We start from the raw sequence: 14,183 nt of genomic DNA, 5'->3' as shown, positions 1-14,183 counted from the left end.
ACAAGCAAAATATTCTTACTACAGATTTTCTCTCTTGAATTTAAGGTAGATGCATGAAGATTTTGTCCATTGACAATTGACAATTGACTAATGCAAAAATTACAAAAAAAACCCCAAACAAACCACAAGAAACTACAAAACATTTTGAAATCCACAAATGATATCTATATATACTTCTTTTATGAGTATTTCTAGAAATATATTTGGATAATGTGGAATAATGTCCTTATGCGCCATTTAAAATGGTATATATTAGTTCACGTTTTCCATTGTATTTCTTAACACTCAGATTTTAAGGTAACACCACCATGCATAAACATTGTAATCATTCAATTTCATGTAAGTTTTCTTTTATTGTTGAGAGTTGATGTATACAGACTCTCAAGTCACTAGCATAGATGCATTTCTGTTTCTTTTCAGAATGCACTGTATTTCTCAACTGTGCCATAAAATGAAAAAAGAATTTCCTTTCATTTGCATATGATGTTATTTGGAACTGTTAATCTATCATGTAGACACAGTCAAATGCACCTTGTAATTAACACAAACCAAATTCATTGCACTTAGGTAGGATGCTAGTTGATGTACACACAAGACAATAGTTCATACAGCCTGCTCTGAAAGTTGAAAGCCTTTCATTTAATGCATACAACAAACCTAATGTGATTTGTAAAGAGGCAGGTTTTTTAAATAACCTGAAGAATGGAAAGGGGTGGGGGGAAGAAAGAAGAATAAAACTCTTGGCTTACAATGCTTCAAAACAAATGTTTCCCAGCCAACATAACATACATTTTTTTTTCTACTAAAAATGTTATCAACTAGTGACAAAAATAAGACTTAATTCAGAATCTTTTCAATGGTTTTGTAATTTGGGTCCACTTCCAAATAAGATGAAAATTTTCACAGATTGTATTTTTGGGAACTGAAGGAACCAAAATCTGGTCATTTGTCTGATGATGGACAAAATTTCTGAATGACCATATATATGTTATCCTCTCAAATATCCACTCAGCACTGAGATTTTCTGATTTATGCAGCTCTAAGGATGTTTCCACAGAATTCATTTGTAATACCATCACATTCCAAGAAACACTTGTGGTAATTTAGTTAAGTTGAATTGAGGGAAGTTATACCTTTGTGAGTGTTATGGGCAGTCTCTGACTGAGAAAGGAAACTCTGGCTTTGGGAGTGGCAGAGAGATGTCAGTGAGGGTAACGGGCAGTGTGAAGGCATAGAGAACACCAGATTCAATGTGTGCATTTCTGACAAACATCTCAGTCCAGAAAGAAAAGGCCACATAGCACAAACTCGACTAGACTTCTCCCAAAAAGCACAATCCAGGACAGAGAAGGTAATTACAACTGTCTCTCTTTGCCATCAAAACTTAGCAAACACCTGGCTAACTCCACAATATATCCTTGCAAATCTCTATGCTGATTAGGCAAAGAAAATCTCACATCATAAATACAGTGGTTAGCTACAGCACAACTTAAATAACTTAAGTTTAAACAATAAGGGGCAAAGGAACAGAAATCAAAAGGCTGCAGGAAAACATGATTGAATTAATCATCAGCTATCACTCCTATAGATTAATACAGCAATCAGTAAATTTTCATTAACTACTAAAGAAATTATTTATATTTTCTCAAGTCATACACTAGTGTAAAAATAAGGACAAGGAGGAACTTCAACCAAGCTCTGTATGTGAGTTAATTAAGCTTTTGGAATAATTGTCCTCTCATAACCCTCAATAGATTTCTCTCAGTTCCTTTCTCAGATACTGAATTCCCTAAGGATTTCAATTTCCTTCTCCAGTTCCTAATTACTGTATCCACTCAGGTTCCAGTTATCTTGTTTTCCCTCTCTGAGTGCTTTTCTACTCCTTTCAGCTCCTTATGCCTTCTGCTTAGGATCTAGTTTCCCCATTCAAGCTGATTTACCATGTTATTCTGGGTAGTGATGTAGTGGTTTTTTGTTTTCTTTTCGTTTTGGTTTTTTGGTGGGTTTTTTTGGTGGTTTGTTGTTGTTGTTGTTGTTGTTTGGTTGATTTTTGTTTGTGGGTTTTTTTTTTGTTGTTTTTGTTTTGTTTTTTTTTTTTTTAAGTGTAGTTTTGTTTTGTTTTTTAGGTACTGATGAAAATCCATCACTATTACTAGCAGACCAGATTTTGGGGTAAAAATAGAACACTATTCTCAGCACTCTGCATTAGCTAGTCTTTTTTTCTTTCTTTTTTCTCCCAACATCATTTCAGCAGTATTTCTGTGCTAGATAGTTTATGCTTTGGGGTTACTTTACTGAGAAATAAGCCCATCTGCTTACAAAATTTTAACAACAACATTACTTTAGGTGGAAATGCACAGATCTAAGATCTGCAGACTTCATTCGCATATAAAACTGCATCCTAATTTATCTTTCTCCAGAAGGACTTGAATGCTTCTTCCAAAACAAAGACCAAAATCAACAACAAACAAAAAGTACCAAAAGAAGAAAGGAAAAACAAAAGCTCCAGCTACCCTGCAATTTCTTTTCAAGAATATTACAATTTCTATCATCTTGTCTCAAAACACGTTGGCTAAGAAAGTTTAACTTTGTACGTAGCCTTGCTCAAAATCATCCTAGCAAACACAGCTTATGGAAGAAAAGAACACTTTGTATTTTATGGTACAAAAATCAAAGGTTGCTCTTCCTGCTACTGGTTTTACTCAGCAGTAAAGAGAAAACCTTGCAAGTGTTGTTTACACAGTACTAAATCCTTGTAAAGTCATACTGAAACAAGTCTGCTATCTGACCTAGCCCTTAGGGCTACTTAAACACCTGTGGATTTATAGAGTTCAGATGTCTACAAGGTTTGGGCTGAAGTTCATTTCCAAACCTGTGCCCCATGTGAAGTCCTTTGTTGGCACAGTTAAGCCATTACTACTTGTTTCTGGTTTGTAAGGCCATCACATTATGAAAGGGAAAGAGCTCAGAATTAAGATAACTTACCTTTATACACACTCTGTAAATGTACATAACAGCTAAAAGTTCAATATATAAGTTTTTATTTGCAGAAGCTTAGTTTCACTGTGATCAAAACAACGCAGGGAAAGAGAGGAGTTATCCTCATCTGTATATGTATGATGAATTCCCCAGCAGGACCCATACATGTAAAATAAATATCAGACCATCAGGTTTAAGTAGAGTATGTTTTGTTCTAAGAGAGTAAAGCATTATGGTTGGAAACACGAAAAACTTCTCATCCCTCTCTCAGAAAATACAATCCCCTGCACCCCGGATACAGTAAAAATTGCATAATATGATCCATATAAGAAGAATAGGATAGAACACGTTCTAACCTTTTAAAAAAATTAGCTAGTTGGAAGACTTACCGGCTAACTCCTGGTCCCACAGAAATCCATATGCCTGACTTAAACAAGAATGAGACTACCTTGTCCAATGGGTTTAAATCAGCCTACCATAAGTACTATGAATTGCCAAAAGTCAAAGGTGTTCGCTTTCAATTTAATTATTTCACAATCACGTTACATTAAAATTTACAGTTAAAGCTGTGTTATTGTTATCTGTGGCTCAGTGACACCCATTTTCTTTAGATCCTTTATTACTGGGTGTATGTTTATCACAAGACAAAAATAATGACACCGGGATGGTTTGGATGTGTTTCTTACAACTGTCCACCACAACTGGTAAATGTCAAGTTTTCTATGAGGTCTCCCAGAGGTTTCAGAAATACAAAGTCTCACTTGGATGGTGCAGAATGGCAGCAAATCTGGAAGCCTGCCCTGCCACAGGACTCCCAGGAGCAGCATTTGGTCCACTACCGCTGCATTGTGCATTGAAGACTCATGGGTTTATTAAGATTTCACAATCCTTACTATTTTTCAGAACCCTAGTTCTTAAAATACGAGGTCAGGGAGAGTTTTAAAATACTATTCTAGTATATTCTAAAAGTTAATAAAAATGGAGGCAAATAATTATTAAAGAAAAGAAATAAAGCTTCTTTTTTTTCCCTCTGGTTCTGTAATTTTATGATTTTTAAGCCAATCTCATAATGCATAAATGTGTCACCTTAATTTGCTAATGCTGGGACTGGTAAGATTGCTTCCTGGAGCTCTGAGCAAGTGCATGCTGAGAAAGAGCTTCAGGAAGGCGTGCAGTTGGTGATTTTTTTTTTTCAAATTTTTCTTTTTTAACTACTAATCTAGCTTCACTACACAAAAGAGAGCAGAAGCAGCAATTGTACTACTGTCATCCCATTTCTCTGTGATGGCTTTAGGCAGGTTTGTGCTGCCAACAAAGAGCAGTGAACAGGGGCTGCACATCACTATACCAAAGCTGGCTCTTGCACAGGGGGGACAAAGGACACATTCGTGTTTCTATTCCCTGTTTAGCGGTGTGCTAAGCTAGGGCACAGCAGCACACACACCTTCTCATCTGAGCTGCTGTTGCAGCTGTTTAGAGTTCATGTCTGTACCTTGATGAATTAAGAGTTACATAAATGCTAAATGCTCTTAAAATGAGACTCAAAAGAACCTCAGAACTCTTGTGAAAGGCAAATTCCGAATTAGAGCCCTCTTAAAGAGCAGAATAATAAAAACAGCCATCACAATTTACCACTCCTTTCTCTTTTACATTCTTCTCAGTATGACTTTCAGTTGGGTAGGTACATATAATAAACTACTGCCATGCTTGGCCTCTTGTGGATCTATCCTGTTTACACATTGCTAAATCTTTTTTATTGCTTCTGACAATATGTTGTTTCATACCTTTATATCTGTACTTATATTGGTTATATTGCTGGATTATCATTGTGGTGGTGAATTACACTGAAAAAAACCATATCTGTTTATCTGATAGGGTTTGGCTCACACAAACATTTCCATTACCATAATATTTTTTTCACCGTTTATTTAATATACATTTATACAAAGATGCATGGTTATTCTATACCAAACATACTAGAACATAATAATTGCCATCAGTGCTATTACTAGGAAAGGAAAACCTGACACTTTCTGGCAAAAGCAAGAGATGACACAGCCAATGCAAATTATTTATCTCAGTTGTTCCCCATGCTGAGTCCTTGAGGTCTGAGGATGAATTAAGTGCCTAGCAACTAACAGATAGTCCCTGCCACCATTCCTTTCTTGTCTCTCTTTATGTGGAGAATTCGGCCCTCACCAGGAAATATCTCTTATCCCCAGTTAGTAAGAAGATCCTCATTTATTACCAATTGTCAATCCATGCAGATATCTCCATCCAATCCTATATTAGCCATTCTCAGAAATGCTGACTGCTGTGCACTACATGGGGAAAGTCAAAAAATGTGAAAACTGCAAGCAACTCTTATTCACATAACTATTTACACAGCCAAAGGTTATAAAATACCTTTGATCTGACAGCTGCTGGTTAAAAACAAAATGAATATAACTAATCTTCTCTTTGAAATTTTGGGGGCAATTCAGAATTGCCATCCACAGGGTTTTACCAACGACAGAAAACCAAGACAATACAAAGGCAAAGAGATGCAGATCAGCCAAGCCCCACGTATTGAATGTGAGATTCATGCACTTGACAGCCTGAAACTCCCTGTAGGTAAACCTTCATCAAATGCATTTTCTAATCAGTGCAGAGGCTTCCCCGTGCTCTGCCCCTGCATGTACAAAATCAGTTTTGTCTGTTATCTGGGGTCATGAAGCAGAAGGCAGAAGCCAGGGGCTCAAAGTAAAAAAACCCTCATCATGTGTCACAGGTGTCTCTCCAGGACACACCTTGGCCCATACCCAACCTCCTAAACGCGAGAGGAGGAGGGATAATTTGAGAGCCCTGCGTGCCCCAGTCAGGGCTAGTCAGTAACCAGACAAAGGAAATTGCCAGACTGGGATTTGGGGTATTAAGGTGGGAATGCAACAGCCAAAGCTCCATAAAGTAAGTGGGATAGAGACAGCCCATTTACTTCATATCTCCTTGGCGCTACAGCAAAATGGTTTTCCATTGCTGGATGTGATAGCAGTGTGAGGCCAGAGCAGTAGCTGCTGAAGGGTAGAGAGAGAAAATGAAGGGTAATGGGTCTGAATTAAGATGGATGGAGCAGTGGACAATTAGCTAGTTCGTCAAAAGAGCAAACAATCATTAAGAGAAGCCTTTCACAATGTAAAACCATTTGTAACAGGGCTGCAGTAAAGAGGACGCCAATTCTGCAAGACTGCAATTGAGCTTAATCTTATTCCTAACAGGGCTGATTCTCAAAAACTCAGAGAAATAATCAGTTATTTCCTGCCTTCAGTGGAAATGGAGAGCTAGATCTTTGATTAAACTTCATTTGTAATATTTGGTTTGCTGGAAAAAAAATGGTATTCTAAATTATTAGAGTACTTTGATGGAACAATTTGTTTCTTCTGTTTGAAATATTTCCTATTGCAATAAACTGCTGAATGTAAATGCTAAAATACAGATTTTCAAAGAGCTATAGAGATATTTTTAGGTTTTCAAATATTAAGACAAAATGGCATCATTTTGTATCTAAATCTGAATTTTAATGAGAAGCTCTATTGATAATCACAGAACATCTATATTTATAGAAAAATGGAATATCACAAATACAGGATTGTGCCACTATCTACATATGTTGCCTTTCTCCATACATACAAAAATCAGAGTTTAATTTCTATAGCAATGGAAATATGGCAATTTACACCAGAACTATTAGTCAGAATGCAAAAAATAGATCCAAGCCAATGTGTTGGCTCAGTTTTTAAAAGTTGGATCAAGCTAAATTTTTCTCATGTATGCTTTCATTTCTGCCTCACTGAAGAGAGGCACAATTCTGTGCTTACTCCATAAGGCCTTTATAAAAGGTTCTCAGACTTTAATGCTGTTTATTGTGGTTCTGCAGTACTTACAACCTAGGTCTCAAACAGAATTAAAATGGACAGCAGCAAACAGGAAAGCCAAATACAAAGAAACTGACATAAATTTTTTTAATACAAGTTTTGTTTCTAGAGGTTAGTAAAACTATTGAATGAAAAGAAAATGACTAGCAAACATGATTTTTGATTCCAACTCTATAGCAAAAAGAAATATTATTTTTAACTCAAAGCTGGAAAAGCACCCAAGTTCCCCTAAGTAAACATACAATAGCTGCTCTCTTGAGAAGGAATTTCTTTAATTTGGTTAAGTCTATAACTAATTTGTGCATATAGAATAATTAGCTTTATGTAGTAATTTGGAAATTTTGAAAATAGAAAAGTTGATATGTAAATTCTTAGTCCCTTTTCTTTACACTGTACTCATTTTGGCAGACACCTTAAAAAGCAAAAAATGTACCCATTAAGCATTATACCTTTAGATCTTAACAGTGTGAATGTACACAATTAAGCATATAAGAACAGAGTATAATGGACACAGCTAAAATGTTGAAAGCTGGCTTTCCAGGCATATTTCTAAAAGCATAGGTATTTTGAGATAAACATATACTGCTGTTCATTAGCTTTATTTGATAAGTAATATTACAATTGGACAGGCAGAAAAAAATGTAATAAACTACTGGTATATGCTATTGCAAGAGCAATAGAGTAAAATGTGAAATTAATAAAAATGAAATGTCTTTTCTCCAAAACATGTGTCACAGAAAATGTGAAAAAAAACCCAAAACTTGCAAAAACCTGACTCCTCGTTCTCCAAACATATATATAAAATTAATTTTTTTTGCCATTTTTCTAAATTGAAGCTTGAAGGGGTTTTGTTTTCTTTTAAACTTTAGTGACAGTGGGAAAAAAAATTTATACACTGCACAGGGTATTCTTTTAGGTGCATATTTTCTAGCATTGTTATTAATAATAATAATAATAATAATAATACAAAAAAGTGTAGCAGATCAAACCAGAAGGAGCCTTGAATATATTTGCTGGGAATTGCCTCAGGCTAAACACCAGGGACATGAAACAAACTGTTCTTATCACCTTTTTCCAAACACAGCGATTTAAATTTACAATGAAAGTGCCAGCACCAGCTGCACTTTAAGAAAGCACCACATGCCTTGATGAGCTCCAAGAAAATGGAAAAAAGCCCAGTTCAAGTTGGAGGTGTCATCTTCCTCTAGTCAGCTGGGTGACACAAAGCTGAAAGCGATGAAGTGCTAATTAGAGGTTGATGAACAGAATCTCAGAGTGGAAACTTGTCGAAATAGCCTCTACTGAATCACAGCCTTATGAGCCTGCCCTTATCTTCCCATGCAAAGCACAGGCAGAACCAGAAAAAGGCAGTGTGAATGTAAATATCTATATGGTTAGGTTACACTTTTTATCTCTTACCATATGTCCACTTTATCTTGGGAGTTATTTAAAAATTACCTTATTTTTTAAAATGCAGTTATGACTTTTCCCTAGTTAGTTCTCTTAGAATGTCTAGACTGTATTGCAGAAGGAGCAATCAGACCTTTTTTTTTTTAAAAAAAAAAATGAAAAAGAAAAAAGCCTTTTATAACTAATTAGATAAGGAAAAAAACGTCTTCCAATGTTAAGTGATAATGAGCAAATAGCTATTTCTTAATCATAGAGATGAATAAAACCACATGAAAGATAAGGAAATGAACTTAAATTTAAATAAAGATCAAGCTTAGAAGAGGTGTGAGTTTAAAATTGTTCTTCACTAAAAGCAAAGGTGGAGGGAGAGGCTTTAGCTTCAGGAGAGTTTGATGCTTTTTGTGGGTTGTTTTGTTTTTTTTAAATATAATATTGATATTGAATTGACAGCTTTTTTGGGTGACTATCTAGTTCTAATGGAACCAAAAGCAGCAGTGTTTAGCAGTGGTGATAGGCAAGTGCAGGCAGGGCAGTTTCACTTCTGGAAACAGCAGGAGCTGCAGCTCACACAGCAACAGAAGATGCTCCAAGCTGGGCTGGCAGGACACTGGGAGGAAATGACAGTGGTTTTTGCACAATTGTGTCTCTCTTGCTCTTCCCTCCACCCCACCTCCCCTCCCCATCCCTTTTCTCTACCTGATCTACCCACCCTAACTGTTGCTGTCCTCACTGAGCAAATGCACCCCTGCAGGTCCTGAAGCAGCAAAGCCTTGTGCACAGGTTACCAGCTTCAGTGGGAGACAAATACGTGTGGAATGTTAAAAGTACATTCAAAGGTTCTGTTTGATTCTGGATGCCAAATGCAATTAATAGGAATGAAAATCTGAAGGTCGAGACAGGGGTTGAAACCTTTCCCACGCTGACGCAGAAGTGCGATGGTGCAGCAGCAACCACTCAGTCCATTCTATATACACATATATATACACACACACACACACTATGGTGGAGACACACCTATTTGGGTCATCAGTTTGGCACCAGAATTTCTTATCTGGAACTTTTTAGAAGCCTCTGCAAATTAGGCTGCATTGGTGTCCAGGAACTAGCTGACTTTATTGAAAATACCTATTTCATGTTTATATTAGGATTTTTCTAATCTGTACATAGTAAAATGATCGCTTTGGGAACATGATGTAGTTTGTGAGATAAAATATCATCAGGACTACATTTTATCAATTTTGAAACATCTTTCAGGCCATCTGCTAACAAGTCCAGCAATACCAGACTATATAGAGCTGAAGCATTCACAAAAGCCCAACCCCTTGTGCTCTAAATCATATTTTTGAGAGGCATTATGCATTTCTGTGCAATGTATGCTAGCTAAAATGATGGGAGTTTTAAAATAATCTGATTGTACTAAGATATAAAATACCAAAGTTACAGACCTTTGCTGATATCAACAGATAAGGAAAAGAGGATGAAATCTTCTAAAGTTTAAACACAACAAAAAAAATTCAGCCTTTGCCCTGAAGAACACACAATTTAAAAATAAAAATCCAGAGCTATGATCATTTCACATAAACAGGGTGTGTAATACAAAATCATACTTTAAATACTTAATATCTTGTGAGAAATGAAGCACACCCTCACATTTATAATTTCAGTCAGTGTTTTGTTCTGTTAGCCTATTGCTTCAGAAACCTAGTTCAGATTAATTGTTGTCTCAAAAAAAAAAAAAAAAAGAAAGAATCCATGCTCTTTTGAAAATGTCAACTCCCATTAAACCAGCTCTCCAAAATAATGATGTTCATCTGATTTTTCTCTCTTTGATTAGGCTTGTATAATTCTGTATTATCTTGGTAGCTTTGATGCCAAACAAGATTAAATTGTCATGTACAGTATATTAAATTTATAATCTGAATAAAAAAAATCACTTGGAAAGCACTCAATCAGTATCTAGAGACATAGCTACCAAATTTACATAATTTACACCACCGACATGCCATTATTTCCTAATTATTTATGGACAATTATCAATTGCTGGTCAATGCTTGGAATCAGTCACTATAATTATTTCCCTACGGCCTCTTGTTTAGATGCAACAGAAACAGTTTCATCAAGCCTCAGTACAACACCAACATACACATTTCCCCTGCAAAGCAATAATATTTTTCACTGGGATTTTAATTCAGCGGTATTAAAAAATATTTCTACTACAAACTGTACTCTACCACATCTATTACAAACTTACAGCAGCATTTTGTACAAAACATGTAGGAGAAGATTCTCCAGAAAAACACCAAAAAACCCCAAACCAAACAAAAAACCAATGAAAAAAGCCCCACACTAAAACTGATATAGCAGGAGAATCTTATTAACAGTAATGTGATCTTATGGTCTATCTCATTCTCTTTTATTTATTTATTTATTTTAAAATTTAGTACATTTGCAGTTTTTCCTTTTGTATTTTGTAAAGGTGGATGAAATAATAGCTGATTTCTGCCCTCATATCTAGATTTCACTTCTACTTAAACCAGTCCTAAAGCATGCAAACAAAAATCTGCATTTGAATTCCTAATGATTCCTCCTATTGTCTCATTGCTGCTACAACCTGTCAATCACTGCTGAAAAGTGCTAATCACTCCCAGAAATCCCAGTCTCAGAGACAAAAGTACCAGTCACCACAAAAATAATACCAATTGGTCATGGGTGGAAGGCAAATCTCACTAGGGATCTAACTGCACAATGGAGTTTATTAAGTCCATTTTGCTATAGTCTAGCTCTGCTAGCAGCATCCGACGGTTTCAGACTTTAATTTCAAAGTCAACTAAAATCCACTAAAGTAACTTATATTCATTAGCTAGGCTTTAACTGAACTGCTGTGAAATCTCTTGGCTGCAAGGGCTTTTAGTAGAAGTGGCAGCTTTCATTTTCAATTTAAGGAAAATAGATCTAGTCGGATGTTAGGTACTTCTTTCTTAATCAGTTTGATTTTTACAGGCACTTAGTTCTTTCCAAAGTTGTTTCTTTAACTAATTGTATACATCTTTGGCTAATACTGCACATGAAAGAATACCTCGCAGTTAGTACTCTGTACCAAACCAATTCCCCCCTGTTACAACATTCAACTTTAGTAGAAAGAAGGAGTAAGAATGAATATATACCATGCATTATAAAGAACTATTGCCTCAGGTTACAGAAACTGCATTTTCTCCTCAAAAGGGTAGGGTGGCTAATGCAGTAGTCTTGACATCTAAACTGCTGTATCCTAAAATCCAGAGGTTTTTAAGCCTTAGTGCAGATTGCACTGTTTGCATTTAAAACTATAAACACAGACTGTGTTTTCCTGTTACATCAACTAAATACTGAAGTATGTTTGATCTTAATAAACTATAATTAAGCAATATACAGTAATTACCTTTTAGAAATCCCTATAGTGATTATTACCTCTGGAGTTGACTAGAGGAGACTAAGAATGTGCAATAATTGAGGTCTATCGGTTATATGTATTCTACTTCCTTTTTCTTAGAGGAGCAAAACATTTCAAATGAGCAAAACTTCAATAAGTAAGGTTCATCTGGCTCCAGGCAGACACTACTGCAATCATTAACTTTTACCAAAGTTGCTGTTGAGTTAGATTTATCAATTTTACTGCAGCAGAAGGACTACCTCTGAAGAAAAACATAATATTTACATTAATATAGGTTTGCAGAAAGGCATAATTTGTTTATGTCTTTGGGCAATGTGTGCCTGCCTGCTTGGGATAGTTGGATTGAAGTAGTTACAGAATGCAGTTCTGAACACTGCAACAGGAACCCACAGCCCCCAGTCTCAGAGTGCTCCCAGAGCACACTCAGTGCCCACAGTGCTGGAAAAGTAACTTTTTAAACTCAAAATACAACACATGACAAGCTGTTTTGGTTTTTTTCTTATTTTAAAACATTGTTTGCAGTTTAGGTGACTTTCTCTTTCTTACAGTTAGAATAAATAGCAGGCCTCAGCACAAAAGCAAGGCCTGCAAAGCAGTATATAGCTCCAAAACACAGGTTCATTAATATAATTCTCTCATGATTACCGTGTCTATTATTTTGGATTTCTGATTTTGACATAAATAATAATGCAATTCAAGTGACTGCACACGTGGTGATCCAGGAAGGGAAGCAAGCCTGCACTTCAGACTTACTCATTTTGTGATACAAGCCACTCTAGGCACATTAATGCAGAAGTACATTAATCCACAGTGCCACCTAGCCACCTGTGTATATTTGGTTTAAATGTGACAAAAAGAAAAGCCTTCTAAACTGTAAAAACTGTTAACCCTCTCCCCTTCCCCTCCCCTCCAGTTACTGGATGTAGATGGAGTAGAATAATAAAAAAAATAGTTGGACGTGTTTATAGCAACTGTTACTGACCTAAAAGAAACCTGCAAATCTTTGCTACAGCTTTGTGTTACACTGTTAGTACTCCAAACAACATAAACTGGGATATTAGCTTCACTGAATTAAAATTAAGCATTCTATAAACACCTGCTTTGTTACCCAAAACTTGTTTCACTGAAACATGGAAGCTCTTCCCTTCTTTTTTTCCTTCTTTTCAGATCTAGCCTTAGAACTAAATTAGATTTTACATTATGTTTGTGTTGCAAGAATGTTTTAAAGCTTTAGCAAGTATCTAATTTATTTTAGGTCTTATTATTGTAAAAATAATAAAGTCAGGCTAGCAGATATTAAAATACATCCTCTAAATATATATCTAATAGATATTCTCAGCCAGTAATATTCCCACAGCAATTTTTACGCACGCCAGAATGCTCAAAGCACCATAGAGTTCCCAGCTTAAGGTGTGCTGAAATGAGAAATGAGTTGCTTTTAAAACTTCTTCCTCCTTTGACAGAAACTACGCAATATTCCCTGACTACCTTTTACCATTTGCATAGGAAAGGAAAGACAGCACGAGAATTGAAATGTCCCCAACAGCTACCCAACGGAAAGCCTGAGGTTGCTGTTTGACTCACCTTGCAAGAAGAAGGAAGCAAGGAACTTTTTCCTCCATGGAATTTGCACCTCTTTCAGGAAGGATAGAGTATTTTGGCCACTAAACTATACAGCACAATTGAGAGTGTAACGCAGTGCATTGAAGATATGCTTGGAAGCCCTCATAGACAAGCCAGAAACTCTCCCTTTGCAGGCAAGTTGACCCAAGAACTGAGAAAGGTGCCCCAAAAGCCTGGAGAGACCTTTCTGTCCCTTTCATGTAGCAGTCTACATCCAGCCTGTTTATGCTTTAGCACTGATAAGATGCATGAACATGATTTCAGGGCAAAAGCTTTATTTAAAAATAATTCCAGTCAGCAAAGTTTTCTTTAGAATCCTGTTAATACCTAACACAACATTTGCAAGAAATCTGTACTTTTAAGTGCCTGTAAGTAAGCTGAATAAGGAAAACCATTCAGGTCCCCATTCCTCTGAAACCTGCCGTCAGTCTCTAACCATGGCAAAAAAATTTCCTGCTTCAGGCTCTCTGCCTGACTGGCTTCCCAAGCCTTGCCCTCTGAATGTCTTCCAGTACACCTCAGCTCTGCTTGCCCAGTATCCTTACCCACAGAGTCATCATTTCCCAGGTTTGTGCTACTGCATTTCCCCAGCTTTACCGGTTGAAGAAAATGCTACTTCTCTCTATACTCACACCTACTTCTTGTCCTCCTCTTAATTCTTTCCAGCTCCCAGGCCTTCACATTTTGCCTGGTCCACCAGAATAAAGTAGGGCTTGTAGGCCAGTCTGCTTGGAGGGTAATTCTAAATATTACCCTGTATGAGTTTATTTACACCTCTGCACAGTGCTGACACAGAGAAAAAGCCTAGGGTAGACGAAAAGACGAAGAAA

The 14,183-nt window shown here is 36.4% G+C and overlaps 1 protein-coding gene across 2 annotated transcripts in view; it reads right to left on the bottom strand.

The window, feature by feature from the left end:
* Positions 1–14,183, bottom strand: part of ADGRL2 (adhesion G protein-coupled receptor L2) — a 381,333-nt gene that overhangs the window by 285,744 nt on the left and 81,406 nt on the right. The gene's annotated exons all lie outside the window — the stretch shown is intronic.

Source organism: Lichenostomus cassidix, chromosome 8 (genome assembly GCF_008360975.1).
Source record: "Lichenostomus cassidix isolate B80296 chromosome 8, HeHo_3.0, whole genome shotgun sequence".
NCBI lineage: Eukaryota > Metazoa > Chordata > Aves > Passeriformes > Meliphagidae > Lichenostomus > Lichenostomus cassidix.
Note: the sequence above shows the minus strand (reverse complement) of the source record. Positions and strands in the feature narration are given on the sequence as shown.